We start from the raw sequence: 26,035 nt of genomic DNA, 5'->3' as shown, positions 1-26,035 counted from the left end.
TCGGTGGTGATATCCCCTTTTTCGTTTTTTATTGCATCTATTTGATTCTTCTCTCTTTTCGTCTTTATTAGTCTTGCTAGCGGTCTATCAATTCTGTTGATCTTTTCAAAAAAACCAGCTCCTGGATTCATTAATTTTTTGAAGGGTTTTTTGTGTCTCTATTTCCTTCAGTTCTGCTCTGATTTTAGTTATTTCTTGCCTTCTGCTAGCTTTTGAATGTGTTTGCTCTTGCTTTTCTAGTTCTTTTAATTGTGATGTTAGGGTGTCAATTCTGGATCTTTCCTGCTTTCTCTTGTGGGCATTTAGTGCTATACATTTCCCTCTACACACTGTTTTGAATGTGTCCCAGAGATTCTGGTATGTTGTGTCTTTGTTCTCATTGGTTTCAAAGAACATCTTTATTTCTGCCTTCATTTCATTATGTACCCACTAGTCATTCAGGAGCAGGTTGTTCAGTTTCCATGTAGTTGAGTGGTTCTGAGTGAGTTTCTTAATCCTGAGTTCCAGTTTGATTGCACTGTGGTCTGACAGACAGTTGGTTATAATTTCTGTTCTTTTACATTTGCTGAGGAGAGCTTTACTTCCAACTGTGTGGTCAATGTTGGAATATGTGTGGTGTGGTGCTGAAAAAAATGTATATTCCGTTGATTTGGGGTAGAGAGTTGTGTAAATGTCTATTAGGTCCACTTTGTGCAGAGCTGAGTTCAATTCCTGGATATCCTTGTTAACTTTCTGTCTGGTTGATCTGTCTAATGTTGACAGTGGGGTGTTAAAATCTCCCCTTATTATTGTGTGGGAGTTTAAGTCCCTTTGTAGGTCACTCAGGACTTGCTTTATGAATCTGGGTGCTCCTGTGTTGGGTGCATATATATTTAGGATAGTTAGCTCTTCTTGTTGAATTGATCACTTTACCATTATGTAATGGCCTTCTTTGTCTCTTTTGATCTTTGTTGGTTTAAAGTCTATTTTATCAGAGACTAGGATCACGACCACTGCCTTTTTTTGTTTTCCATTTGCTTGATATATCTTCCTCCATCCCTTTATTTTGAGTCTATGTGTGTCTCTGCACGTGAGATGGGTTTCCTGAATACAGCACACTGATGGGTCTTGACTCCTTATCCAATTTGCCAGTCTGTGTCTTTTAATTGGAGCATTTAGCCCATTTACATTTAAAGTTAATATTGTTATGTGTGAATGTGATCTTGTCTTTATGATGTTAGTTGGTTATTTTGCTCGTTAGTTGATGCAGTTTCTTCCTAGCCTCGATGGTCTTTACAATTTGGCATGTTTTTAAGTGGCTGGTACTGGTTGTTCCTTTCCATGTTTAGTGCTTCCTTCAGGAGCTCCTTTAGGGCAGGCCTGTTCTTGACAGAATCACTCAGCATTTGCTTGTCTGTAAGGTATTTTATTTCTCCTTCACTTATGAAGCTTAGTTTGGCTGGATATGAAATTCTGGGTTGAAAATTCTTTTCTTTAAGAATGTTGAATATCGGCCCCCACTCTCTTCTGGCTTGTAGAGTTTCTGCCGAGAGATCAGCTGGTAGTCTGATGGGCTTCCCTTTGTGGGTAACCCGACCTTTGTCTCTGGCTGCCCTTAACATTTTTTCCTTCATTTCAACTTTGGTGAATCTGACAATTATGTGTCTTGGAGTTGCTCTTCTCGAGGAGTATCTTTGTGGCGTTCTCTGTATTTCCTGAATCTGAATGTTGGCCTGCCTTGCTAGATTGGGGAAGTTCTCCTGGATAATATCTTGCAGAGTGTTTTCCAACTTGGTTCCATTCTCCCCGTCACTTTCAGATGCACCAATCAGATGTAGGTTTGGTCTTTTCACATAGTCCCAAATTTCTTGGAGGCTTTGTTCGTTTCTTTTTATTCTTTTTTCTCTAAACTTCCCTTCTCGCTTCATTTCATTCATTTCATCTTCCATCACTGATACCCTTTCTTCCAGTTAATTGCATGGGCTACCGAGGCTTCTGCAATCTTTGCGTAGTTCTCGAAACTTGGCTTTCAGCTCCATCAGCTCCTTTAAGCCCTTGTCTGCCTTGGTTATTCTAGTTATCCATTCATCTAATTTTTTTTCAAAGTTTTTAACTTCTTTGCCATTGTTTTGAATTTCCTCCCGTAGCTCGGAGTAGTTTGATCATCTGAAGCCTTCTTCTCTCAACTTGTCAAAGTCATTCTCCGTCCAGCTTTGTTCCGTTGCTGGTGAGGAACTGCGTTCCTTTGGAGGAGGAGAGGTGCTCTGCTTTTTAGAGTTTCCAGTTTTTCTGCTCTGTTTTTTCCTCATCTTTGTTGTTTTATCTACTTTTGGTCTTTGATGATGGTGGTGTACAGATGGGTTTTTGGTGTGGATGTCCTTTCTGTTTGTTAGTTTTCCTTCTACCAGACAGGACCACCCTCAGCTGCGGGTCTGTTGGAGTTTGCTAGAGGTCCACTCCAGACCCTGTTTGGCTGGGTGTCAGCAGAGGGTGGCTGCAGAACAGCGGATTTTCATGAGACCACAAATTCAGCTGTCTGATAGTTCCTCTGGAAGTTTTGTCTCAGAGGAGTACCTGTCCAAGTGAGGTGTCAGTCTGTCCCTACTGGGGGGTGCCTCCCAGTTAGGCTGCTCGGGGGTCAGGGACCCACTTTAGAAGGCAGTCTGTTCGTTCTCAGATCTCCAGCTGCATGCTGGGAGAACCACTACTCTCTTCAAAGCTGTCAGACAGGGACATTTAAGTCTGCAGAGATTCCTGCTAACTTTTTGTTTGTCTGTGCCCTGCCCCAGAGGTGGAGTCAACAGAGGCAGGCAGGCCTCCTTGAGCTGTGGTGGGCTCCACCCAGTTCGAGCTTCCTGGCTGCTTTGTTTACCTAAGCAAGCCTGGGCAATGCTGGGTGCCCCTCCCCGAGCCTCGCTGCTGCCTTGCAATTTGATCTCAGACTGCTGTGCTAGCAATCGGCGAGACTCCGTGGGCATAGGACCCTCCGAGCCAGGTGCGGGACACAATCTCCTGGTGTGCCATTTTCCAAGCCCGTTGGAAAAGCGCAGTATTAGGGTGGGACTCACCCGATTTTCCAGGTGCAGTCTGTTACCCCTTTGTTTGACTAGGAAAGGGAACTCCCTGACCCCTTGCACTTCCCGAGTGAGGCAATGCCTCACCCTGATTCAGCTTGCGCACAGTGCGCTGCACCAACTGTCCTGCACCCACTGTTTGGCACGCCCTAGTGAGATGAACCCGGTACCTCAAATGGAAATGCAGAAATCTCCCGTCTTCGTGTCGCTCATGCTGGGAGCTGTAGACCGGAGCTGTTCCTATTCGGCCATCTTGCCAAGGGTTCTAAATATCTGTATTTAGATTCCCTTTCCTTGTCTGCCATGTTTCTGCCAATAACCTCACCTCTGGGATTTTTAAAATTAATTTATTATTAAATGTTTTACTTAACACAATCTATACAATATTTGGACTCATGGAAAGGTAAAATGTCTACTGATGCCTTAATGTTTGCAACTACTAGAATACCTTATGAGATTGGCATCCACTTTACAGAATTTGTTCTAGAACAAACCAATGGCCAATATTTTGTGACTTTTCTCCCATGACCAGAAAACATAAATCCGGGCAACAATGGGACAGAAGTGAGAGTGGCTTCTTCATTCTTGCAGTTAATTATTTGCTTCTCAAATTTTTGCACCACATTTCCTTTTCCCTAGACTCTACTGGTTTAGAGGTGTTAGGACCCAATGTCTGTATGTTTCTACCAGAGGATATAACAATAGTCCTGTTGAATTAGAAGCTAAGGTCATTATAGTTACTTCATGTCACTGAATAAATTGGCAAAAAGAGTTTCTCTCTGCTTACTGGGATTATTTCTCTTAGTTATTAAGAGAAATAGAATTGCCGTTACGTAATGGTAGCAGAGAGGAGTATCGCATTGGTGCAGGAATTGCTTACTCTATAGAAGCCTATAGAATATTCACAGAGACAGATTCCTTATTAATGAAGTATTGAGCAACCTCACCAGGCAAAGAACCTGAATCTGCTGAGATCATTCTGAAGGAAAGCAAATGCAGTGTAGAAGGGATGGTGGAAGAAGGAAGTTTTTATTACCATCTATGACCTCATAACAATTACAGAAACAAAAACTGTAGAATCAGTCAGTACTTTCTTTACTGCAGTGATGTTTCAACCCTTTCTTTTTTTGTTGTTGCTCTCAATGTCTTATTTAGGGTATCTTGGAGATGATTTATATGAAAATTGAGATCCCAAGTTAGAGTCTGTCAATATTATGATAGAAATAGAGAAAGAATGCTAAATACATTAAATGATGAGAATTTTGATTGTTCCTCTGGAGTGGAGGACAAGCATATTTGTGTTAAGCAGTAGCACTTTGTTTTTGTTGGAGTGTGATATGGTTAGGCTTTGTGTCCTCACCCAGATCTCATCCTGGATTGTAATTCCCATAGTCCCTATATTCCTCATGTGGCAAGGAAGAGACCAGGTGGAGGTAATTGAATCATGGGCGTGGTTTCCCACATGCTGTTCTCATGATAGTTAGTGAGTTCTCACGAGTTCTGATGGTTTTATCAGGGGCTCTTCTCCCTTTGCTTGGTACTTCTCCTTCCTGCTGCCTTGTGAAGATGGTGCCTTGCTTCCCCTTTGCCTTCCACCATGATTGTAAGTTTCCTGAGGCTTCCGCAGCCATGCTGAACTGTGAGTCAATTAAACCTCTTCCCTTTATAAAATACCCAGTCTTGGCCAGTCCTTTGTAGGAGTTTGAAAATGGACTAATACAGGGTATTTAATGTCTTTGTCTCTTTGGGCTACTGTAATAAAGCACCACAAATGAAGTAGATTATAGACAACAGAAGTTTATTTCTCATCATTCTAGAGTCTGGGAAGTCCAAGATCAGCACGCCAGTATGGTTGGGTTCTGGGGAGGGCTCACTCCTCAAAGAGAGTGTCTGCTTGCTGTGTCGCTACATGGGGCATCTCTCTTGAGTCTCTTTTATAAGGGCATTAATTCCGTTTATGAAGGCTATGCCCTCATGGCCTAATCAACTCTCAAAGGCCCTACATCTCAATATCATCATGTTGGGGGTTAGGATTTCAATGTAGAAATTTGGGGAGGACACTTCCCCAAAATGGATGTTTATTCAGACCATAGCATTTTAGGCTCAAAAATGAAAAAAATTTAAATGTTTTCAGAGACACAGCATCGACTATAGTTGACATTTGTCACACAGCCCATTTAACTAACTTTCCTATGTTAGGTGAAGTACTTTCCCTGTAAGTGCTGAAACAGGAGAGTTCCCTGATTCCCTTCGCAGGATGTGCAACAGGGATGTGGCTTGCCTGTTTGGTTGCCCCACTGCTCAAACCCCTTACGAGAAGGGGAGCATGCAGATGGGCAGATGTGGAGGCCGGGGTGAGGGCTTTGGGTTCTGGCCCTGCGTTACTGTCTGTCTAGAGATAGGTGCCGGCAACTCCAGTGTTACAAAGCTACAGACTCTTTCAGCATGGCCACCTGCAGACAACTTGAGTGTTAACCAGCTCGATGGACCTTCTACTTTTTCACAAGGGTAAAGGACCAGGGAACAGCTTTCTGTATCCCGAACTCTTTTCCAGTATCCAGGAAAAATCGGGTCACACACAGACTTGAAGGATGGATGTGAGGTTTTATTGAGTGGTGGAAATGGCTTTCAGCGAGATGGATGGTGAGCTGGAAGGGGAAGGTGATCTTCTTTTGGAGCCGGGCTGCCCAGCAGCCTTACTCCTCTCTGGCCCTAGCCGAACCCCTCTAGGCATCCGGATGTCCCTCCTCTTCCCTCTTTCTCCGCCATGTTGTTCCCCGGTCTGTCTGCTTGCTTTCCTCATCTCCTCACCTGCTGGTCTGCTTCTGGAGCTTGGGGTTCGGGGTTTATATGGGTGCAGGATAGAGGGCATGGTGGGCCAAAAGGCAACTTTCGGGGTGCAAAAACAGGAGTGCCTGTTCTCATTTAGGGCTACAAGTATCCAGGGTTGAGCGTGTGGCCTTTGCCAGGGAACTGCCCTTTTCTACCCAGTATTTCCTTGCCTCCTGTCCATATCAGTAGCACCTCCCCAAGTGTTAAGCCCAAGAACCACCTTTCCTGGCTTCTTTGGCCCTTGTAACCAAATCCTCTCAGTGAAGATGGTTCTTATGCTTCTTACTATGAATTTATTATTCCTACCTATTAAGCTAATGTTTTTAACACTTCATATTTGATATATTACACTGGAAATAATCTATCTTGCTAAAGGAAGTGAAAGAAAGGGTTAGCTTTTATTAAAGCCTTAAAGGAAGAGCAAACTTCCTAGGGGTGAGCAAGGTGAGAGGCCCCAAGAGAAACCTAAAACTCACAGGAAAGGAAGACTTGGTCACAGCAACTGGATACTTCTTGGATGCATAGATTCTTCTCACTGCTTACACATTGGAGATCCTCAACGATAAGGAAGAGGAATGTTCTGTTACGCTCTCTTAAAATCAAGACAAACTTCTATGTCAGATTTTTCTAAGTGGAACTTCTATTTCTTAAGTAAAAATATACTATTATTGTTAGAACCAGACATCTCCAAACTGATCAAAGTCCTATAGTGAGAATTATATTGGGGATTTTTTTCTTCCAAAGATATTTGCTTTCCAGAGAGTTTTCAAAGCTGCTCTGATTGTATTTGGAAAAGACCACACAGAGTGTGAATATGTAGGTGTTTGCTTTTGAGTTACAGCAAGAAATAGTCTGGGATTTTAAAGCCCCGTGCAAAACAATTTCACAGGCTCTTGAATGTGACATGAACATGAATGTAACAAATCTTTTATTATTACTCTTTCTTCACTTACTTGACACAGTTATTCAAATTGTTTAGAAAAATATGTAAAACATTTCAGAATGCTTTAAGAATTCTGTGTTCTCCTTAAGGCTGATTTACTTTATTCATTTTGAAGACTCTGTTTTGGAATGGTTAATATTCAAATACTGTGTCAGGCTTTACATTAGAATATAGTCATTTTTCCAAAAAAAGTGATTTTGGTATATTTATTTAGAAATCTAAAATATAATCTAGCCATGATATTGTATAAAGTGAGCCAATTTTGGAGGTTGCTAGAATCAAAGTTGAAGGTGAGCTGATTTTTTTCCCAAACAGAAAACTTTTTCAAAGTTATAGAGGAAAAATTACCAACAATACCAATAGATTGTCAGAGTAAAAATTTGAGTTGCTCTGCCTTTGAACACTAGGAGGGCAAAATACTGGGTGGTTTGAAAGAGAAATGTGAATGAGAAGGTACAAAAATGAACGTTAAGTTAATCTCTTGTTTTTACCTAGCGTGTGGGGATTGCAAAAGGTGCAATCTGTGTGTTTATTTTCTTTAAATTAAAATGGTTTTTCTCAAAGGTCTCTCTCTCTCTCCCTCTATTTGTTCCTCTCCGTTCCTGGCTCTTACTCTCTCCTCTGGCAAACCAAAGTTTGAAGTTAAGTTTGAGTGGAGCCAAGAAATTTCTGGCTTAGGACACATTTGGCTTAGAATGAAGATTCCCATTCAACCCTTGGATCCGAAAATGACAGCTCGAACAAAACTAACACCACTTCAGCCTAAACCACATGACTGTGCTCCTCTTTAGGGGCCTGACTTTCTAGTTCACAGTGGGCAGGACAAAGTGTTATTAACATGAGCATGCAGAGAAGGGATAAATACCCATCTTGTGGTAATTTATGGATTGATCCAGTAGGGTAAGTGCAAATAGTTTGGCCTAACTACCTCCTTTTGTTATGGATAGCACCCCTTGGTAAACACAAATTTTATTTTTACTTAGAGCCCATTACAAGCCATATGGGAATCTTACCAATGCTACATGCCAGTAATGTTGGTTTAAATGCCTGTAAAGTTTCCCTAGATGATCAGACTTCTATTATGTCATTACATCGATGTCCTTGGAAGAATGTTTAGAGAACCAATGCAGAGGAAAGGGTAGGGAAGCTCTCAGGAGAGCTTCATTGTAAATATAACCCTCTCTTCTTTATAACAGACTGAATATTGAGGATAACATAGAAACTGACACACACATATTATGTAATAAATTATTTTCATTTTGTCTCTTTGGCACAATTTTGGTAACTCCTTCTGTGTCTGCTCAAGCATCAGTTCCCCATATGTTGGAGGTGTCTCTGCGTTTATTAGTCACATTGGGTTGGCTGCGATTTGCAGTGTTTACCTTCACAATAGCCATGTGCACTATATATTTCTTGAACGGGAACTTGCGTCCTGCTTCCCATTTGCCTTCAATCACTAGCAGATGCAGAACAGTCAGATCATTTCCTTTTAACTGGCCTAAGGGATTAAAGGAATTCAGAGGAATTCTAAACCGAGTGGTAACTCTGTGTTGCCTGACTTCACTTCTTGAACCTTAAGCCTAAGAGGCTCGGGTAACATAATTTGACTCTTCTAAAGAGTTTGCTTCCTTTCCTTTGTTTATCTTTTAAGCTTCAACCTTCACTTACTCGCTTATTCTTACACATTCATGCTATGAGTGAATTGGTGTTGGAAGAAGTACAGCATAAGAAATTAATCTTGGTATTTCTATTAATGCTTCTTCTGACATTTTTGATAAGGCTACAGCATTGCATAGCAGACAAGTTCTTGGAGTCAAGAGAGCTAGGATCAGGTTCCGGCTCTGCACCTAGCCCACAGATGACTGAAGGCTGAGAGTGCCCTCTTAGTCTCTGGTTCCTCGTCAACAGACAATGGCTCTTAGACATCATGACCGTGACCTCCCTGTCTGTGGTTACCTTCTCCAACTTCTACCTTTTGAAGTTACCTTAATTTCAAATCTGTAGATATGCACATAGATGCATATACACATACACACATATGTTAGGTCCTAAAATAGATCTGAGAATCTAGAAACAGAAAGGAGAAAACAACACTGTAAGGAGCATATGATGAAGCAGAAACTAATGAAAATGAAAAGACTGGTCATGTTGAACATGAAAATTTGGGAAAACAGAAAAAGGAGAAAAGCAAGGCAGGACCTGGAAAATACAGAAGCAAATTATAAGGAAAATAAATACAATCTTAAACTTCACTTTTCTCCACTTTTTTCCTCTAACAGGGAAATTCTATATAGATATTTTTATGGATTTATCTCTAAGTTGGACCCTGAGGTCTAGTTCTGGCCAAGAAAATATTCCCTGCTGAAGACAGAGGCCACATTTCTTTGTGGCTGAGAGTGACTGATTAAACACAGAATGTGTTGGGGCTTCTAAGACTTAGATCATTCACTCAATATATTTTCCAAAAGAAATTCTAGAATGAGGTAAGTGTTGAATTAGGATTGCTGTCAGAATCCCGCAATTATTGCAAAATAGGCTTTTGTGAAATAGGATTGGGCCAGCACCCAACCTTGTCATTTTGCCAAACAAATTGGCCATTCACTTTGAAAGCTCTCTATACTTGTAAAAGAACTACTAATGATATATTTCCTATTCATTTTCTTTTAATTCTTATATGATTGCTTGTTAAATGTTATTTGAGGTCCAGAGCTATTTCAGATGGTTTCATCAGTCTTATTTTAAGAGAAAGAGAAAATTATGTCCTGCAGTTTAGACATTAGTTATAGGATCAGTGTGGATTGTAAGTCCAAATGTATAGGGTTTTGAAAAATAGTTTCAAATGTTCAAAGCTCTATTATGCAGTGTTTCTAAGCAAAATTGTTATGGTAATCTAGAAAAGGCTTAAAAAACAAACACTTACTGATGCAATAAAATATTATCTCTAGTATGTTTCTTATTTTCATTTTGCAAAAAAGAAAAAACAAAACTCAATTAAAAATGAATGCAGTTTTGAGCAGCAGTCATGCAGCTTACTGAATGAAGCTTTTTTATTTCTGACAACTTGATGAAACAGGTTAACATTGAACACCACGTCTAACTTTTAATATTCAAGGGTGCCACAGTCCAGTTGCTTAAACATGCTCTTTCTCATTTTGTTAATTACAATGCAGAGACTGACCAGGTGTGAAAACTGGAACACTGGGTATCTCCATCAGTTTATGTATTCATTTGGTTTGTTACTATAAACTGATGGCTGACATTGTCACACAGTTCCTCTTTCTCTCACAAGTGTGGCTATCTTGCTTTCACCACAGTACAACTGGATTCAGTAGAAACAAAATAGCCCAGTAAAACAGATGAATTCTACTTCTTCTTTCCTTGCCCTGCCCTTTTGGCAGACAGAGAAAATTTTTTCTGTGCCAGTATTATTTTGGGTTAAAAGCTTTTTTCAATGACATAAAATTCATTAGAATGACAGTCTGTACAAATAAATATTTTACTGAAATACTTTACCTATTACTATGAATTTACACATGGAAGGTACTCAGAACAGTTTCTGGCACACAATATGCTCTCAATAACATTGGCTGTTCTTGTTGTATTTTATTACTATTAACATGATTCTTTCTATCTTCCCAGACCTTATTCCTTTCAATGAGGAAAGCTAGCTGGAAATCAGTTTGCCAAACCCATTAAAGAGAGGTGACAAGGAGGGTATATATAGCAGAGAGTGAACATGAGTTCATGGGACATTCTCAATTGCAGATACCATTTTTTGAGCACTTCTATGTGCTCTTTATATATTTTATCATAGACTTCTCTCAAAATCTCAAAGAAGTAGTTATTATTATTCTTGTTTTAAAGATGAGGAAAATGAGGTTGAGAAAGGTTAAATTGTCTGTGGTTGCAATCTAGAAATTTGAAGAGCTGGAGTCCAGGTCAAAAGTTTTCAAAACCCGTGCTCATAACTACTCTTCTAGACTGCCTCCTTGTTCTGTGCCTTTAAGATGTACTCCATGTTCTCAGCCTGTAATTGAACTAGGATGATGCCTGGAACATCACAGGTCCTCAATGAATTTGTGTTAAATTGGTTTGGTCCCTATGATGCAGCGATCCTCAACCTTTTTGGCACCAGTAACCTGTTTTATGGAAGTCAATATTTCCACAGATGGGCTGGAGGAATAGTTTTGGGATGATTCAAGCACATTATATTTATTATGTACCTTATTTATTATTACATTGTCATATATAATGAAATAATTATACAACTCACCATAATGTAGAATCAGTAGAAACCATGAGCTTGTTTTTGTGCAACTAGATAGTCCCATCTGGGGTTGATGGGAGATAGTGACAGATCATCAGGCATTAGGTTCTCATAAGTAACCTGCAAACTAGATCCCTCTCATGCGCAGTTTACAGTAGTGTTCGAGCTCCTGTGAGAATCTAATGCCACCAGTGGTCTGACAGGAGGTGGAGCCCAGGCGGTAATGCGAGCGATGGGAAGTGCCTGTAAATACAGATGAAGCTTCACTTGCTTGCCCACCACTGACCTCCTGCTGTGTATCCTGGTTCCTGGGGATTGGGGACCCCTGCTATGATGATGTATGTGGTTCTGTATTTATTGTTTTGTGAAACACAGTGAGCTGTAATAATAGATATGATTTATATGATGGTCACCATATACCAGTTACTGAGTCTTTCCATTTACACACATTTTCTCATTTATTTCCTGTAACACACTTACAGAAGAGGCTTTGTTGGCCAGACAGAATGGCTCACACCTGTAATCTCAGCACTTTGGAAGGCCAAGGTGGGCGGATCACTTGAGGTCAGGAGTTCTGCCTGAGCAACTTGGCAAAATCCTGTCTCTATAAAAAATACAAAAAAGAGCCAGGTATGTTGATGTGTACCTGTAGTCCCAGTTACTCGAGAGGCTGAGGTGGGAGGTTGGCTTGAGCACAGGAGGCAGAGGTTGCAGTGAGCTGAGATTGCTACACTGTACTCCAGCCTGGGTGACAGAGCCAGACCCTGTCTCAGTAAATAAATAAATAAATAAAACATCATTATGCCAGTCTTGTACATGAAGAATCTGAGATTCCAAATACTTATACAATGTGCAAGGTCCCACAATAAATAACAGAGCCAGGATGGACCCTGGTTCCTGGGGATTGGGGACCCTTGCTATGATGTATGTGGTTCTGTATTTATTGTTTTATGAAACACAGGGAGCTGTAATAATAACTATGATAACAGACCCAGAATGGAACCTGGGGCTGTCTGATGGCCAGGCTCTCCCTGTTCTATGACATCATGCTGCCCAATAGAGCTGGCTTCTGTTGTTAGGTATCCTGGAATGTCAAAGACCTCATTTCCTTTGTATCTTCAGCAAATAGGACGGTGCTTTATACCTGTAGGATTTTAATAAATATTTGCCCATTTGTTCACTTCAGCAAACAGACTGTTTTCTCATGCTCGTGTGTCTGCTTTCATCTGTAGCATTCTCTACTCTTTACTGATCCCATTGCCTCCTGCCTGGCATGCCTTTCCCATAATTCTTATTTACCTAGGCCTTTCCATTCTCCTACTTTACATTCATAATTTTCCAGCTGCACAAAAGCTTCCCAGGCCACCACAATCCAAAACGATTTCCTCCTCTGAAGTTTGAGAGCCCTTATTCTCTACTCTACTTACTTGGTACTTGTTACTAACGTTGGCTGGCTATTTTCCAAGTTCTATAAGCTTTTTTGCCTCCACACTAGTTACAAGCTCCTCCAGGGCCGGAACTATTTTATATAAATGTGTGTTTAACACAGTCACCAAAGTAGTGCTTTTTACATAGCGAGTTTTCAGTTTACTACAAAGACAGCTTTATTACCTGTTACATTTCTGTGGGAAGGAAAATCATTTGGTTCATATTGCTGTTCAGCTAACTCAGGTGCAAAATGAAATTTCCATTCTACAGAAGAACACATTCAAATTTAGGCTGTGTGTATGTATGTATGTGTGTGTGTAAATATTCCAAGCATATATAGATTAGAAAAATATGAACCAAAATTACAGAATTTTTAGAAAAAGCTTGTGATGAATGTCACATTGTCAGGACAAATTAGTACTTAGTGATATGGGGAGAGGGGTGTGATAATAGCCCCAGTGACATGAAACTTGAGTCTGTATGACAGCATTTACTATGCCAGCAATCGCAACGGATAATTCACTGCTAAATATGGTGAGAATGTGCTAAAAGTGACTTGTTAATCTACAGGGCAAATTTCCAACTGGGAGTGGGCAAAGCCTTGACTCATAGCATGTCATATATTGCTGAAGAGTTTCTTTTTAGGGTAGCCTCAAACCACTATTAGTTAAATTACGTTAAATTCAGAAAAAAATAAATGTGTCATCTTGATTGTTGCCCAACCTCTATGCCATTATTCTTTGTGTATTATTTTCTAGGGTTGGTGCCATTTACTTTGATTTATCTAGTCATTTTCTCTAGGAATCCTGCTCAAAACCAAGAGAAAGACATGTTTCTGAAATGGTTAATTCATCCATTTTTCTAGTCACCTTCTAGTGGAGTCTACTCCTGACATCTTTTTTAGATCATTTCTATTCTTTTATCCTGTAGCATCTTTCTTTCTGCTCTTATCACAAAGTTCTCCTGCTAGAAAGCAATAATCGTGCTGATTGACCCCTTTACAAGGAGTTGAAGATTTTGTTTGTTTTGGTTTTGTTTAATTGGAATACTTTAATATAGAGTATATCGAAGTCTAGTATATAAAAACGTGGATTAAACTTTTTACATGCTGAAAAGCCTAATTCTGTATAAAGATGATCTATTTCACATATATAATCAATGTTTAAATATTATTAAAAGACAAATGCTGGCTTAGACGGATCAAACATCACTTCCAAGTTTAAAACACAACGTTCTTATAATGCTGTTTGCAATATGTCATCATATACATAAATTTCAATGATTCAGCTGCTTCCTTAGTTTAAATTAGCAATGGTTCCCCATCACTGTTATCCTCTTCCTTGGCTCAACCCCCACTAACACCAAAAAAGTAGGAGATATGATTGTTTTATATGATGGTTCATGCTCAAAATATTTCCTAAATGTGGTAGGAAAGGTATCTTCTCCCTCTCTTGCATTTTTCCCAGCCATTGTATTTCATGTTGCTTTGGGTCTGGAAAGCTGCTCTATTTCCAGGTTAATAAGTAAGTAGGGTAGGGTACACCCTTTTGGGCTTTCCATTGTATTTTTATTATTTCTTAGATAATTTCTTGTAGTAGAAGTAGCTTCCAGGATCTTTATGCATCAAAAGCCTTAGAACCAGTAAGTACATTTGCATTTCAGTTCTTCAATAGTAACATCATGGTGTGTTGTGCATTTAGAAAACACCAAAAATACATGAGTTTGTCTGATCTGTTTTCCTTCTACATAAATCTAATGCCATTTGAAGAGAAATGAAGAGAAAGACTGGAGAGACTTCAAAATATCTTTTGCAGAAAGTATGGAAGGATTAATAGAGAAAGACAGTACATTCCATTTAGCTTTCTTGTTTTTTTTTTTTTTGTAAATTTACCCCAAATTATAGTTATAATGAAACATCGCAATGCTATTATGTTAGAAAGAAGCTATTATTTCCATCCTTGCTGTGAAACCTCAGGGAAATTTACATCTTCTAAACCTAAGAACCTTTCTGATATTTTTTCAGCTATAGAAGAATAAATATTAAGAGTCACAAAAAAGATATTTGAAGTCTTTGTCAAACTAGTAAATCATTTCTCAGTAGAAAATATAATTGTGGCCATGAACTTGACCAAAGAAAGAAAAATATTAAAGCCTTTCTCCTGTGATTGAATTAAGGAAGGACCAGTACTTGCAAGAGTTAGCTGTTGCTCACACCCTTCCTTCAGATTGATCCACTGATCTGAAGCTCGGCCTCCTTCAACACAGCTCCTAGCTTTTGCTTTGCCAGTCTCTGCCAAGATATACCAGCTTTGGACAAAAATCAAGATTACACGAAGCTAAAGGGAATGTGAGAGATAAGAATCCTAAAGTGACAAGGTCTTCCTTGGAGATGTTAATAGTCAACACATTCAGGAATATCACAGAAAAGGAGCCGATCCTTTGCCAGTGTGTAGCTCTATCTTCTACCTAGTGCCGCTCTTAATATTAAACATATAGACATGCTTTAAAATCTTTTCCTTTCCTTTTGTTAAATTGGGATTTTTTTCAATGGACTGGCAAAAGAGAGCTGTCTAATTTTAGTAGCATAAAGGAAACTCCTTTGTGGCTGCTTCATGCTGAATTTTACTCCCTGAACTTGCGTGGGTTCCTGTGCATGAAAAGGGGCATATTTTATGTACCCCCAAAAACAGAATATGGGAGAGGAAGAGAGTGCCAGGGGAATAGATTCTGGAGGCGGAACTAAACTAAAATGGCTTTGTCCTATTTTTTTTTTTTTTTTTTTTTTACAAAACTCAAGGCAAATAACCCTACTATTGGATTATTTTTAAAGAGACTAAACCTCACCTGAATCACATTTTTAAAAAAATCATCTCAATAGCCCAGCTAAAAATCTAAGGGTGTTGAGTGCATCAAGCTCTTGGGAAGCTTTGTCTCACAGCTCCAAGAGCATATTCTTGGTGCTGAGGGGCAAGGTTTGCACTAGGATCTCATACCCTACACTGCAGCATCACAGCTGCCCCAGGCTTTGTCTCATCTTTTTGCTCTGTTCTCCTTAAGTCAGAAATAAAAGGAAGAGATGATGAAGCCTGTCCTCATAAAGCTGGTGTGAGGCGAGAGCGGCAAGGTGGAGGTGCAGGGGAGGGAGGACTTTATGCTGCGCCAGTCAGTGCCAGAAAAATGCCATTTATGTGGATCCAGTGCTCACTGAGGAAGCAGAAATAAAAGCCTCTGATGTGATGTGGCGCCGCCCCTCTCCTGCTGCACTCTCGCTCATTACAGCTCTTTCTTTTAAACTGCTGGGTAGACAGCTGGCAGCCAGTGCCTCAGAGGAGGCAGGAGTAAGGGAGCATATAAATTACTGTTGCATTTCACAGCTAAGATAAACTCAGACTGCAGGGTTATAGCCTGAAATGACATCAAGGGGAAGCTCCAGCAGGCCTCTCAAAAGAACAAGGAATGGAAAATGGATAGAAAGAGTTATTCAGGGAATATGGGATCATGGAGAAGGAAAAAAGAAATCTAAACAAGTTGTGTAAAATCTGCTGCTTTAGTGAGTCTTAAAGAGCTTATGTCAGCTTAATTCTGTGTGGTAGCATAATGTCAATCTATGGGAAATGGGGCTGTAGGCATATCTACTCTATTCCATTTCTGCAGATTGCCAAACATGGCAATAAATGTCAAGTGATTATTTATTTGATCATTAGAAACTTCATTAGATTTTGATTTGATGCTGTACAACCTCCCCCCTCTCCACCACCATTAAAAAGAGAGCTCAATTTTGAAATTCAATCCAGCTAGTTTGATTGGGGAAAAAAAATGTTTTGAAATAAAATCTAGCAAATACCAACATGTAGATGACAACATTCTGCATAAATATAGAAAATCCTCTCCAACAAGTTTACAGTAATTTGCTCGAGCGATGAAAGATAGATTTTGGCAACAGTGGTAAAAATTTTTGGAAGTCTTTTTAATATTTTATTAGATGAAAGGCTGTTTTTGAGGTGAGCTCAAACTCCCCGGCTACAGACAGTCTGATTGTATGTTCTTGGCTTAACAGCCTTAGCATATGATGTATTTGAACTTTCACTCAGCTTTCTTGAACTTGATTTATTTGCCATCATATCACCTGGGAAAGAAGTCTGTGGGTCCTCAGTTGGCCTAGGTAATTTGGGACTCAGCTGGTTGATGCCTATGTGTTTGTTTCACCCTAGCTCAAAGCATAGAACCTGAGCCTTATTATCTTCATAAAACGGGGTCTTTTTACTGTAGTGAGCAATGTCAGATATACTGTTTGCAGCTGACTTTTTCATTGCGATTTCAGTTTCTCTTGTGCATTTCACACTACAATTTTCCTAAGAATTATATATAACATGGAAAACAAAGAGAGGATGAGAAAGTGCTGCAACTGGCTTTCTTCCTCAGGGAACAGTACTTGCATGTCAAAAGATTCACCAAATAGGCATTGGACTGACTTTCATAAAACCAGGGATATCAGCACAGTATGGGGGGCATGTATTATTCCCACAGAGCACATGCTAGAAAGCAGCATAAAGAGACAAGCTTTATCTCTCTGCCTGAAACTCTCTTGGAACCTTCTGGGAGTGCACATTCTAAATCAAGAATCAAAACGTTTTCCCAGCACAACTGCAAATTGAAAATAGGCACTTGAACACAGGCAGAGATGTAGAGGAAGAATGACTTTGAAATGCCTGCAACGCACCCCGAGCCACCCTGGGTCTTTCTGTAGACATAAGGAGCATTCATCTCCCGTAAAGTGTATGTAGCACTTGGTAGAAACAAATGACAGCTGACAAAAAGATCCATTAGATGCCTGAACTTGCCCCTTGCCAGCACAGAGCATTTTTCTTTTCCTATTTTTCCAGAATAAAGAGAGGGCAAGACATTTTTATTTCAAGAAGTGCCCCATAGCCATAGATTTTTGTTTCTGTTTTCCTGTAGCACTTTCTAGTATATTGTAATTGAAGCAACAGCCCAAAAGCATTTCTTTTATTAATCTTAGTAGTGTAAAACATTGAAGAAAACAAACTTAGGAATATATTATTGTGCTGCATGGTTAACAACAACAACCACGACCACAACTTGCAGCTAAGGAAGTCATTCCCCTTTCAGGGGAAGTCTCTATCATAAAAAAAAACAAAACAAAAATTCATTGCTGTGTATCAGTCAATAACACTTCCTGGGCATATTCCTGATGAATAACTCTGTACTAGGTGCAGCTGGCAAGCTGAAAAAGCAACAACCTTCAAAGGTCTGGAGTCCACTTAGAAAAACGGTCAACCCAGGGAGGGAAGGTGAATCTACCAACACACTCATTGGTGAAAAGAGAAATAAAAGTTAAAGGATGAGCTTGAGGCCTGAGGCCTTTGTGAGTAAAGAATGAGCAGCTAGGTGAGTGGTTTCTCCTTTATGCAGGAGGCTTTGAAAGGATCTGCAGAGTATGCTGGTAGAGAAAAGGAGAGAGGGAATAAAATGTGTATGGCCCAGAGAAAGAGGCATGTTCTGGATGAAGAACTGGGAATGGGCTTAGATTTTGTTGCTTACAGATTATCTGTGAGAGGAGTGAGCAATACCAGTGAGTTCAGCTATGAGAAAAGAGAGTCAAAGGTTTTGGCAAAATATGTGGATAATCAAGTTGAAGAATATAAATTTGATAGGCGAGGCAATAGGAAGCAATTAAGCATTTGCGTGCAAATGCAAGGGTGGCATGTCTAGAGAGATTATTCTCTTGCTGTACGAGTGTGGGGCAGGGATTGTGAATCATTGAACTGGGCTTTTTAGGACACAGATGTGCTGCTACATCTATGCATTTTATTCTAGGCGATTTGTCGATGAATAGGTTGTTACCCTTACATTCAATCTTGTGGGAGTGAGAGCTATAGACTTAACTAACACAGAAGATAAGTGACAGAGGGGCAGGGGCGAGAACAGAGGGTGGTTGAGTGCTGGGAGAAACAGATTTGACAGTTACTCAGGGAACCCTGGGGCTCGGATGTGGCAAAGCATTTCCTCACTTCTAGGATCCTGCTGCTTGGGTACAGAGATGAGGAGAGCAGCATGATCGGAATGGTTAGGGGTTTTCAGTGTAAGATACACCCACCGGTAGAAACAGCTACATAGCCTATGTGGCCAAACAAGAATGGAAGCATGACTGGGTGCCAAACAGAGTGGAGCCTGCCATAGATAAAGTTTTTATACGTGTGTCTCTCTGTGTGTGCTTTCCCTTTTCAGCCAGCCAGATGGCTGCCTGATTCTAGGTGATGTCGAAGACAGAAAATCACCTTAAGACAAATGTTCCTTGTCCAGTGAAAAGTCACTGGGGTACTTATTTATGTAAATATAGGGCAAGAAGGCGTCATTGTCCTGGGAAAATAGCCTAACGAGAAACAGAATGTTTAAGGTCACATGGATAACATATATCAGGCTAGGATTCACATGCCAGATTGACTGCCTCCAAAACCCAGGGCTTCTCCTTGTTTTAATCCTTATTCGGTAATACCTACTGAGCACCCTCTAGGTCCCCAGGCACTATCTTGGGTATAGAATTCGAGCATTCTATAGAATACTAGAGAAACTTTATCTTTCCCAAATGCAGATACACAAAAGGATATCTCTTCATTTATTGATATGAATGCTAGTATTCTTTTTTTTATTATACTTTAAGTTTTAGGGTACATGTGCACAATGTGCAGGTTTGTTACATATGTATACATGTGCCATGTTGGTGTGCTGCAGCCATTTACTCATCATTTACATTAGGCATATCTCCTAATGCTGTCCCTCCCCCCTACTCCCACCCCACAACAGGCCCCAGGGTGTGATGTTCCCCTTCCCGTGTCCAAGTGTTCTCATTGTTCAATTCCCACCTATGAGTGAGAACATGCGGTGTTTGGTTTTTTGTCCTTGATAGTTTACTGAGAATGATGGTTTCCAGCTTCATCCATGTCCCTACAAAGGACATGAACTCATCATTTTTTTATGGCTGCATAGTATTCTATGGTGTATATGTGCCACATTTTCTTAATCCAGCCTATCCTTGTTGGACATTTGAGTTGGTTCCAAGTCTTTGCTATTGTGAATAGTGCTGCAATAAACATATGTGTGCATGTGTCTTTATAGCACCATGATTTATAATCCTTTGGGTATATACCCAGTAATGGGATGGCTGGGTCAAATGGTATTTCCAGTTCTAGATCCCTGAGGAATTGCCACACTGACTTCCACAATGGTTGAACTACTTTACAGTCCCACCAACAGTGTAAAAGTGTTCCTATTTCTCCACATCCTCTCCAGCACCTGTTGTTTCCTGACTTTTTAATGATGGCCATTCTAATTGGTGTGAGATGGTATCTCATTGTGGTTTTGATTTGCATTTCTCTGATGGCCAGTGATGATGAGCATTTTTTTATGTGTCTATTGGCTACATAAATGTCTTCTTTTGAGAAGTGTCTATTCATATCCTTTGCCCAATTTTTGATGGGGTTGTTTTTTTCTTGTAAATTTGTTTGAATTTTTTGTAGACTCTGGATATTAGCCCTTTGTCAGTTGAGTAGATTGCAAAAATTTTCTCCCATTCTGTAGGTTGCCTGTTCACTCTGATGGTAGTTTCTTTTGCTGTGCAGAAGCTCTTTAGTTTAATTAGATCCCATTTGTCAATTTTGGCTTGTGTTACCATTGCTTTTTGTGTTTTAGACATGAAGTCCTTGCCCATGCCTATGTCCTGAATGGTATTGCCTAGGTTTTCTTCTAGGGTTTTTATGGTTTTAGGTCTAACATGTAAGTCTTTATTCCATCTTGAATTAATTTTTGTATAAGGTATAAGGAAGGGATCCAGTTTCAGCTTTCTACATATGGCTAGCCAGTTTTCCCAGCACCATTTATTAAATAGGGAATCCTTTCCCCATTTCTTGTTTTTGTCAGGTTTGTCAAAGATCAGATAGTTGTAGACATGCGGCATTATTTCTGAGGGCTCTGTTGTGTTCCATTGGTCTATAGCTCTGTTTTGGTACCAGTACCATGCTGTTTTGGTTACTGTGGCCTTGTAGTATAGTTTGAAGTCAGGTAGAATGATGCCTCCAGCTTTGTTCTTTTGGTTTAGGATTGACTTGGCAATGCGGGCTCTTTTTTGGTTCCATATGAACTTTAATGTAATTTTTCCCAATTCTGTGAAGAAAGTCATTGTTAGCTTGATGGTGATGGCATTGAATCTATAAATTACCTTGGGTAGTGTGGCCATTTTCATGATATTGATTCTTCCTATCCATGAGTATGGAATGTTCTTCCATTAGTTTGTGTCCTATTTTATTTCATTGAGTAGTGGTTTGTAGTTCTCCTTGAAGAGGTCCTTCACATCCCTTGTAAGTTGGATTCCTAGGTATTTTATTCTCTTTGAAGCAATTGTGAATGGGAATTCACTCATGATTTGGCTCTCTGTTTGTCTGTTATTGGTGTATAAGAATGCTTGTGATTTTTGCACGTTGATTTTGTATCCTGAGACTTTGCTGAAGTTGCCTATCAGCTTCAGGAGATTTTGGGCTGAGATGATGGGGTTTTCTAGATATACAATCATGTCATCTGCAAACAGGGACAATTTGACTTCCTCTTTTCCTAATTGAATACCCTTTATTTCCTTCTCCTGCCTGATTGCCGTGGCCAGAACTTCCAACACTATGTTGAATAGGAGTGGTGAGAGAGGGTATCCCTGTCTTGTGCCAGTTTTCAAAGGGAATGCTTCCAGTTTTTGCCCATTCAGTATGATATTGGCTGTGTGTTTGTCATAAATAGCTCTTATTATTTTGAGATATGTCCCATCAATACCTAATTTATCAAGAGTTTCTAGTATGAAGGGCTGTTGAAATTTATCCAAGGCCCTTTCTGCATCTATTGAAGTACTCATGTGGTTTTTGTCATTGGTTCTGTTTATATGCTGGATTACCTTTATTGATTTGCATATGTTGAACCAGCCTTGCATCCCAGGGATGAAGCCCACTTGATCATGGTGGATAAGCTTTTTGATGTGTTGCTGGATTTGGTTTACCAGTATTTTATAGAGGATTTTTGCATCGATGTTCATCAGGGATATTGGTCTAAAATTTTCTTTTTTTGTTGTGTCTCTGCCAGGGTTTGGTATCAGGATGATGCTGGCTTCATAAAATGAGTTAGGGAGGATTCCCTCTTTTTCTATTGATTGGAACAGTTTCAGAAGGAATAGTACCAGCTCCTCCTTGTACCTCTGGTAGAATTCAGCTGTGAATCCGTCTGGTCCTGGACTTTTTTTTGGTTGGTAGGCTATTAATTATTGCCTCAGTTTCAGAGTCTGTTGGTGGTCTATTTAGGGATACTTCTTCCTGGTTTAGTCTTGGGAGGGTGTATGTGTCCAGGAATTTATCTATTTCTTCTAGATTTTCTAGTTTATTTACGTGGGGGTGTTTATAGTATTCTCTGATGGTAGTTTGTATTTCTGTGGGATCAGTGGTGATATCCCCTTTATCATTTTTATTACTTCTATTTGATTCTTCTCTCTTTTCTTCTTTATTAGTCTTGCTAGTGGTCTATCAATTTTGTTGATCTTTTCAAAAAACCAGCTCCTGGATTCATTGATTTTTTGAAGGGTTTTTTGTGTCTCTATCTCCTTCAGTTCTGCTCTGATCTTGGTTATTTCTTACCTTCTGCTAGTTTTTGAAAGTGTTTACTCTGGCTTCTCTAGTTCTTTTTATTGTGATGTTAGGGTGTCAATTTTAGATCTTTCCTGCTTTCTCTTGTGGGCATTTAGTGCTATCAGTTTCCCTCTGCACACTGCTTTAAATGTGTCCTAGAGATTCTGGTATGTTATGTCTTTGTTCTCATTGGTTTCAAAGAACATCTTTATTTCTGCCATCATTTCGTTATGTACCCAGTAGTCATTCAGGAGCAGTTGTTCAGTTTCCATGTAGTTGAGTGGTTCTGAGTGAGTTTCTTAATCCTGAGTTCTAGTTTGATTGCACTGTGGTCTGAGAGACAATTGGTTATAATTTCTGTTCTTTTACATTTGCTGAGGAGTGCTTTACTTCCAACTGTGTGGTCAATTTTAGAATAAGTGCGGTGTGGTGCTGAGAAGAATGTATATTCTGTTGATTTGGGGTGGAGAATTCTGTAGATGTCTATTAGGTCCGCTTGGTGCAGAGCTGAGTTCACTTCCTGGGTATCCTTGTTAACTTTCTGTCTCGTGTATCTGTCTAATATTGACAGTGGGGTGTTAAAGTCTCCCATTATTATTGTGCGGGAGTCTAAGTCTCTTTGTAGGTCTCTAAGGACTTGCTTTATGAATCTGGGTGCTCCTGTATTGGGTGTATATATATTTAGGATAGTTAGCTCTTCTTGTTGAATTGATCCCCTTACCATTTTGTAATGGCCTTCTTTGTCTCTTTTGATCTTTGTTGGTTTAAAGTCTGTTTTATCAGAGACTAGGATTGCAACCCCTGCCTTTTTTTCTTTTCCATTTGCTTGGTATATCTTCCTCCATCCCTTTATTTTGGGCCTACATGTGTCACTGCACGTGAGATGGGTTTCCTGAATACAGCACACTGATGGGTCTTGACTCTATTCAGTTTGCCATTCTGTGTCTTTTAATTGGGACATTTAGCCCGTTTACATTTAAGGTTAATATTGTTATGTGTGAATTTGATCCTGTCATTATGATGATAGCTGGGTATTTTGCTCATTGTTTGATGCAGTTTCTTCCTAGCCTTGATGGTCTTTACAATTTGGCATGTTTTTGCAGTGGCTGGTACAGGTTGTTCCTTTCCATGTTTAGTGCTTCCTTCAGGAGCTCTTTTAGGGCAGGCCTGGTTGCGACAAAATCTCTCAGCATTTGCTTGTCTGTAAAGGATTTTATTTCTCCTTCGTTTATGAAGTTTAGTTTGGCTGGATATGAATTCTGGGTTGAAAATTCTTTTCTTTAAGGTTGTTGAATATTGGTCCCCACTCTCTTCTGGCTTGTAGAGTTTCTGCCGAGAGATCAGCTGTTAGTCTGATGGGCTTCCCTTTGTGGGTAACCCGACCTTTGTCTCAGGCTCCCCTTAACATTTTTTCCTTCGTTTGAACTTTGGTGAATCTGACAATTATGTGTCTTGGAGTTGCTCTTCTCCAGGAGTATCTTTGTGAAGTTCTCTGTATTTGCTGAATTTGAATGTTGGCCTGCCTTGCTAGATTGGGGAAGTTCTCCTGGGTAATATCCTGCAGAGTGTTTTCCAACTTGGTTCCATTCTGCCTGTCACTTTCAGGTACACCAGTCAGACGTAGATTTGGTCCTTTCACATAGTCTCATATTTCTTGGAGGCTTTGTTCATTTCTTTTTATTCTTTTTTCTCTAAACTTCTCTTCTCACTTCATTTCATTCATTTGATCTTCCATCATTGATACCCTTTCTTCCAGTTGATCAAATCGGCTACTGAGGCTTGTGCATTCGTCATGTAGTTCTCGTGCCTTGGTTTTCAACTCCATCAGGTCCTTTAAGGACTTCTCTGCATTTGTTATTCTAGTTAGCCATTCATCTAATCTTTTTTCAAGGTTTTTAACTTCTTTGCCATGGGTTCGAACTTCCTCCTTTTAGCTGGGAGTAGTGTGATCATCTGAAGCCTTCTTCTCTCAACTTGTCAAAGTCATTCTCCGTCCAGCTTTGTTCCGTTGCTGATGAGGAGCTGTGTTCCTTTGGAGGAGGAGAGGCACTCTGATTTTTAGAATTTTCAGTTTTTCTGCTGTTTTTTCCCCATCTTTGTGGTTTTATCTATCTTTGTTCTTTGATGATGGTGATGGACAGATGGGGTTTTGGTGTGCATGTCCTTTCTGTTCGTTAGTTTTCCTTCTACCAGTCAGGACCCTCAGCTGCAGGTCTGCTGGAGTTTGCCAGAGGTCCACTCCAGACTCTGTTTGCCTGGGTATCAGCAGCAGAGCCTTCAAAACAGCGAATATTGGTGAACAGCAAATGTTGCTGCCTGATAGGTCCTCTGTAAGTTTTGTCTCACAGGGGTACCCAGCCCTGTGAGGTGTCAGTCTGCCCCTACTGGGGGGTGCCTCCCAGTTAGGCTACTCGGGGGTCAGGGAACCACTTGAGGAGGCAGTCTGTCCGTTCTCAGATCTCAAGCTGCGTGCTGGGAGGACCACTACTGTCTTCCAATCTGTCAGACAGGGACATTTAAGTCTGCAGAGGTTTGTGCTGCCTTGTGTTTGGCTATGCCCTGCCTCAGAGGTGGAGTCAACAGAGGCAGGCAGGCCTCCTTGAGCTGTGGTGGGCTCCATCCAGTTCGAGCTTCCCTGGTTGCTTTGTTTACCTACTCAAGCCTCAGCAATGGTGGGCACCCCTCCCCCAGCCTCACTGCCACCTTGCAGTTTGATCTCAGACTGCTGTGCTAGCAATGAGCGAGGCTCCATGGGTGTAGGACCCTCCAAGCCAGGCACGGTATATAATTTCCTGGTGTGCTGTTTGCTAAGACTGTTGGAAAAGTGCAGTATTAGGATGGGAATGACGCAATTTTCCTGGTGCCATCTGTCACCCCTTTCCTTGGCTAGAAAAGGGAATTCCCTGACCCCTTGTGCTTCCCGGGTGAGGTGATGACTTGCCCTGCTTCGGCTCATGCTTGGTGCACTGCACCCACTGTCCTGCACCCACTGTCCAACAGTTCCCAGTGAGATGAACCTGGTACCTCAGCTGGAAATGCAGAAATCATCTATCTTGCACGTCGCTCATGCTGGGAGCTGTAGACTGGACCTGTTCCTATTCGGCCATCTTGGAACCGCCTGAATGCTAGTATTCTATACCCAGCATAGTGCCTGGTGACCAAGCAGGTGCATCTATAGAGATAGAAGATGTGGTTTCTGGCCTGAAAGAGCTGCAGCATTCGTATGTCCACTAAACTTCCTAGATTGTGTTTCATAGCTCTTTCAAACTTTATTCCAAAGGATCATATTTGAAATTGTATCTTGCTGTTTTGCATGGTTTTTCATAACTTATAATCACAGGAATAAAATTTCTTCTATAGATTCTTTAACACATAGCACTTAAAAATCAATTAAATATTCAATAAACAGTAATTTTTAAGAACTTTCAACTGGCTGATGATGGAGCTAGACACCACACCATGATAGGACCCAAAGGAGATTGAAACACACTCTGACCCTCAAGCTGTTCTCTGTCTAGGGAGGAAGACAGCAGTGACAGAGTTCTGATAGCTAAAAGTAGATATATGGCAAGAGCCAATCGTAATCCAGAAAGACACAGTCCCAGACACCATAATCCTGAACACAGAAATGCTGAAAGATCAAAATCCCCAAAATATAATTCTAGAAAAAATAACTTAAAAAGATTATTTTAAAAATACTTAATTACATTTTTAAAAGGGGATTTTTTGGGGGAAACATAGAAACATGATGGAATACTTCAGAGGCTACTTTACAAAATCAAATAAGTAATAGTAACATACACATTTTTATAAGCATAAACACTCAGGTATACTAACA

This window comes from Symphalangus syndactylus, chromosome 11 (genome assembly GCF_028878055.3).
Source record: "Symphalangus syndactylus isolate Jambi chromosome 11, NHGRI_mSymSyn1-v2.1_pri, whole genome shotgun sequence".
In the NCBI taxonomy this organism is placed as follows: domain Eukaryota; kingdom Metazoa; phylum Chordata; class Mammalia; order Primates; family Hylobatidae; genus Symphalangus; species Symphalangus syndactylus.
Note: the sequence above shows the minus strand (reverse complement) of the source record.